Genomic DNA, 6,000 nt, shown 5'->3' with positions numbered 1-6,000 from the left:
CTTGCTCTATCCACACTGATTGCTGAAGTCATTGAAAAAACGGCTGATTTCACAGGTTCAAAAACGAACAGAAAGGAACAATAAAAAACCAGTACTTTTTTTTTTAGTTCGAACTGGTCAGAACTTTATTTTCGAAACAAATAGTGGTTCTGTTTAGAAACAAATATTTCAGTTCCAACCCTTGACACACACACACTCTCTTCACATCTTTACACTATAACAAACTAACAAAGCAAACTCAACACAAAATTCAAAACAATTTGACAAAAACTGAAAACCCAAATACAAATTCCACTTAAGAACACACCCAGGTTTCTAAGGAGACAGCCAATACACCTATACACAGAACAGTAGATGGCCTCATGGCTCTTTAGAGGGAGATGCATTGAACTTGCTCATAGCAACACATCCCCAAACACACTTTTAATTAAACTTCCTCTAATTAAAGTCTCTCTTCTTATTAGGCCATCCTAATTGATTTAATTTGTCTTTCCTCAACTATTGGCTTTGACCTCTACTTAGTTAATTAATTAATTGATTTACCCCAAGTGTATTTGGGCTTTCTAAGAGGATTCTGACATCTTAACCCTTTAATCTTATGCATGTGGTCACTCTGGGGCTGGACAGAGATGTATTGGGAAATTCCGCTGGGATTTTGCTGCAGATTAAGGCCAACAGTGCTCAACGTACAAGGCCATATTCACAGGCCTGGCCTTTCACACAACTGCAAACTTTGCGTCAGGAAAAGTAAAGATATCAGCAATATCAATATAAACGTATTTGTATGTGATTCGGGGTTGAAATCGGAGTGTTGTGAACAGTGTTGTGAATGTGAACAACTTCAATCCCAAAGAAAAACGGATACAGTATTTGTAGCCCTATAACTTTGGAAAGAGGCAGTAGCCAGCAGAGAACAGGGAACAAAATGTGACGCTCTAATATTTCCATAATTAATGTCTAGGACCAGAATACCTCCTTTATGAGGGGCTTGGGAAACCCAAATCACCAACACTGGTTTATGGGAGTCGTTTTTCTTGATAACAGTGTGGGCACTGGACTTCCACAGCTAAATGCATTTATTAAGAAGATGCTGTAGAAGGAGAGGACATCAACTCTTGGCACCATTTTAGTACTGTTTGCCTTAAAGAGGTAGAAACTCTAATGGTTGCTGAATCTGATCAATTATCAAAGGAGATGTTGTTACTACTGTATAAACTGGACATTGTTCAAAGTTGCCCTCTAACATGAACGAAGGCAGTTTGCTGCCATGACCTTAGAAGAACTCTTTACCATTGACCCAAGTATGTGTGGGTGCATTCGTTTGTACGTGAATGAGTGTGTGTGCGTAAGTTAGTGTGTGCATGGATGGGAATGTTTTAATTGTAGGCTAATTAAACAAGTTATGTTATTCCAAAAACAGACCAGAAAGCAAAATGTGAAATATGCTACACATAGAAACAGTGAGTTATAATGTCCATTCGTATCAAAATAAGAAAGTGGAGCTCACCATAAGTCTCTCACTGCAAATCAACGTCACATTCTACTCACTGATAGAGATCAGTGGACAGAAAACCTGGACAAATAGCTCTCTCTGGTGGTGAAAGTACACACAGACAGGGTGTTATTTCTCTTTTTCCAGGTGTGTGCTCCTCCTGTGGGGAAAAGAGCAGAAAATCAACATACTGCACAATACACAACCTACGATGTAGATGTATCACACAAGGCCTTAGAATGAACATGTTAAAGGCATTCAGGCAGGCTAAACTGGTATACTGTAGGCACAGCTACAGGGCAATGTCAGACTAAGCAAATGCAGCAGGCCTACAGGCTCTGAGGTTTGTAGGTGGTGTGTGGGGGTGAACTATTCCATTCCTCGACCTATACTCTCCACATAAGATTATCTTCATAGCCTGTGTAAATGCTAACACGTGACCACAACACTTGCTAAATGATCTGTATGAACCTAGTTGGTCATGGCTTTTCGATGACCCAATGTTGCTTACATATAGTTTCAGTAGAAGAGCAGCCACATTGATTTTACAGCATGCCTTTGTCGCTCTCTGAGGCCTAAATCTGGGGTGTATTCGTTTAGATCAAAACCATAGCAAATAGTTGCAAACATTTGCAAAACATATTTTTTCTGCGCAGCTGCTACTCTGTCCTTGGAGACGGAATGGTATCTTTTTGGGTATCTGTACTTTAGTTTACTATTTATATTTTTGGCAATTTTTAATTTTACTCCACTACATTCCTAAATAAAATAATGTACTTTTTACTCCAAACATTTTCTCTGACACAAAAAAGTACTCCTTACATTACATTTCCTTACAAATAATCCCTACATTTAGCAGGACAGGAAAATGGTCCAATTCACACACTTATCAAGAGAACATCCCTCCCTGTTCATCCCTACTGCCTCTGATGTGGCGGACTCCCTAAACACAAATGCTTAGTTTGTAAATTATTGTGTTGGAGTGTGCCCCTGGCTATCCGTAAAAAATGTTTTTGTCTGATTTATTCAATACAAGAAACGTGAAATCATTTATACTTCTACTTTTGATACTTAAGCATATTTGAAACCAAATACTTTCACACTTTTACTCAAGTAGAATTTTACTGGGTGACTTTCACTTTTACTTCAGTCATTTTCTATTAAGGTACTTATTTTATTTTTATTCAAGTATAACAATTAGGTACTTTTTCCAACACTGCTTTGGTAACTTCCAGGTATCGGCGGGGATACTTAAGCAACTATCTGGCATGGACACAGATTCATTGTGGCAGAAGAAGACGAGAGGTGGAGAGGAAGATGGCGGAAAACGGATGTTCTGTTTGAAACTGATGGTGGTCGGGTGAAGATGAGAGTACAGAGAGTGAGAATGAGCCAGCTGCAGTCATGAAAAATAAAGGAAACAAAATCAGTAAAGTTGTGATGAAACTAAGAAATCCCTAGATTAGATTATAGTCGGAGTAAGGGTTTTGGATCAATGTTACCCGGGGGTTCTGTTTGAAGTCACGAGGAGAGAGGTGGCGTCAGTGAGAGTCACAAGAGCTGGTTGTAATTCAGATCTTTTGATATGTCTGCGGAACAGAAGAAGCATGCTTTTTATTTATTTTATTTAACCTTTATTTAACTAGGCAAGTCAGTTAAGAATAAATTCTTATTTACAATGACGGCCTACCCCTGCCAAATCCTAACACGGACGACGCTGGGCCAATTGTGCGCCGCCCTATGGGACTCCCAATCACAGCGGTTTGTGATACAGCCTGGAATCAAACCAGGGTCTATAATGACGCCTCAAGCAATGAGATGCGGTGCCTTAGACCACTGCGCCACTCAGGAGCCCAATAATATTTGATGTAATGTTGTGTATGGATTTCCGAAGCAGGGTGCATGTCAAGGGGGTTATTTCTGGGGTTGCGCATGATGTGGATGCAGATTATATACCTGAGGAAGTAGGTGAAGTGATTGGTGCAAGTCAACTGACCCGTATGGTGGATTGAGTAAGGAAATCCACTTCATCCATATTGTTGTTTTTTGATGAGTCTCTCCTTTCTCATGTAAAGCTAGGCTTTATGAGACACTGTACCTTGTAAGAGCTTTTGTGCACAAGCCCCTCCAGTGTTATAAATGCAAAGGATTTGGGCATGTATCAAGTGTATGCATACGGGAAGAATATTGTATGCCAGCTGAAGTTATATGCTGCAACTGTGGTGGTGAACATGCACTTGAGCACCTGGATTGCTCTGTTAGGACAAAGAAGGCCGAGGTAGCAAAAATAAGGGCTGTCCAGCGTGCCTGGAGGCGGTGAGAAGAGTGGAAGGAGCGAGTGGCGTTGAAGACGCCATGGTAAATAAGACTGCACCAGGGAATGTTGCTTGGCAATCAAGGGAACCTGATATGTTACATGTGAAAAATATGGGCTTTGTAACATTAATTGCAATGATCATAAATTGCACAGCACAAACAAAGAAGAAATCGGAGAAAATTACACGTCTATTTTTTGTCTTTTTTATTATGTTGGTCTTTCCCCCTTTTTTCCTACAATGGATATTTTTTCTATAGTTTACCACCCGTACAATAGGTGGTGACACGCACCTCTAACAGATCAACTGACAGGTTAACACTCTTTGGATTGGCTAGCTAGCTAGCTGGCTAATGTTTTTGTTTGAAAAAATGAATCTGGACACAGTACCAGCTTTTTTGTTTCACCTGTCTGCCAATTCCTGATCTTGTAAGAACATAATTTGAGGAGTTGCCTGATGCGTGAGAGGGATGGGAGAGAGAGGAATACAGCAGTGCTGAGACAGAGTGTTCCTAGTGAAGATGACAAACTCAAGCAATGACCCTCTCTATCTTCTGAGGATGCAGCTTTAAAAGATTTGGCATCTATTGGTTGACCTGTCATGATATATTGCTTGTTTGTTCGTTTTTTTTACCCTTGAAACGCTTTGAGATTCTATGAAAAACACTATAGAAATGTTAGAAATTATTATTAACGCTTGCTTGCGGACCGCCATAATAACATAGAAGAAGACAGATTCAGAATCTGATTATTGTTGAAGTAGTTTGACTACGGAGCCAACAGGCCAGTGTTCCCCTGTGTTAGTAGCCAAGTGAGGAGGGGGTATTTACCACATATGACTGGGAAAAATCCACTTGAATGCCCCTCGAACTAGTGGGCAAGTTGTCTATTATCCCTGAGCTCCGATTTCTTCCACATGCTGACCTCTTACGTCACCTACTAAAGAATAACAGCATTTTCGGCAGTTAAATGCAACAACAAAACCTTATTTATAAAAAGCTATTTATTAATATGGTTTTTGAACACTATAATTTGTTTGCGAGCATGATAGCTGTACTTTGAGTTTATGGCTGATGCAGCTTGTTTGCCATTAATGAGTTCAAAGCATGTGAATGTGTCCAAGTGAATGCAGGCTTATTATAGGCCTACTGCAAGGTTATAATTGTCATTATTTAAACCAGCCGTTTACTTAGATTTTCTTTTTGTGCCAATACTGTATTCATTTACCAAAGTTCCTGCAAGACTTTAGCCTTTTTCTCTTTGGAGTCGTACAAGAAAGAATTTAAAAAAGAAACTTGGATTCCTGGTGCCGCGACTCCCTCCTTCCACTCCACCAACAATTTAATATATTCAAATATATTATATAAATGGAGCTGCTTTTATCCAAAGTGACTTACAGTCATGTGTGTACATATGGGTGGTCCCAGGAATTGAACCCACACTATATGCATTATGCTCTACCAACTGAGCTGGGCTACAGATACCCTCTAGTCGCCAGTGCCATCCATTAGGCCTAGCCTACAAATCTGAGGCTCTAGGTATCTTTCTTACAATCTTTCATGGCACTTCTCCTCTTTTGTACAGTTGACATGGTTTTGTTACTAATAGGCTGGATGACATTGTCACAACGTTGCAAATAAGCTGTGAGAAGGTTGGTTGTGATGTGACCACGTGACAATGTGGTGATAACCTAATAAGATTAGTAGATACCTCCCTACAAAGCAGCTCAGTTGGGCGACAATGGAACATGTAGAGAAATAAAGCATTTTGTTATGGATGGAATAGATGCCCTCCTGTTTTTAATCATCCTCACCAGAGGTCTCAGCAGAAGTCCTTATCTCTGTTTTCCCAAATCAGACATCAGATCAGCCACACTCAAATTATTACACTGTTGATTTAATTAGTAAAAGCAATCACAATCTGGAAGCAAGTTAATTGGGAGAATTTATTCAGCCTCGGCGACAGCTTTATGCATGTTTGATCAAGTATTATAAGGTTAGTGTTTCTGATTTTGCATAATATACCTTTAAATCCTGCACAAAGTGATCCGGCGCACCATTAACGACTGTAATAAACTCTTTAAAAACGCTTCTGTTTATGATTTATCTGCGGCTGCCTTGTCTCTCCCCTGGCCGTCTTGCTGGTTGACAAATGGCCAGGATGTAATCATTCGACCACCTCGTAAATCTGCCCA

Source organism: Oncorhynchus kisutch, linkage group LG23 (genome assembly GCF_002021735.2).
Source record: "Oncorhynchus kisutch isolate 150728-3 linkage group LG23, Okis_V2, whole genome shotgun sequence".
NCBI lineage: Eukaryota > Metazoa > Chordata > Actinopteri > Salmoniformes > Salmonidae > Oncorhynchus > Oncorhynchus kisutch.
Note: the sequence above shows the minus strand (reverse complement) of the source record.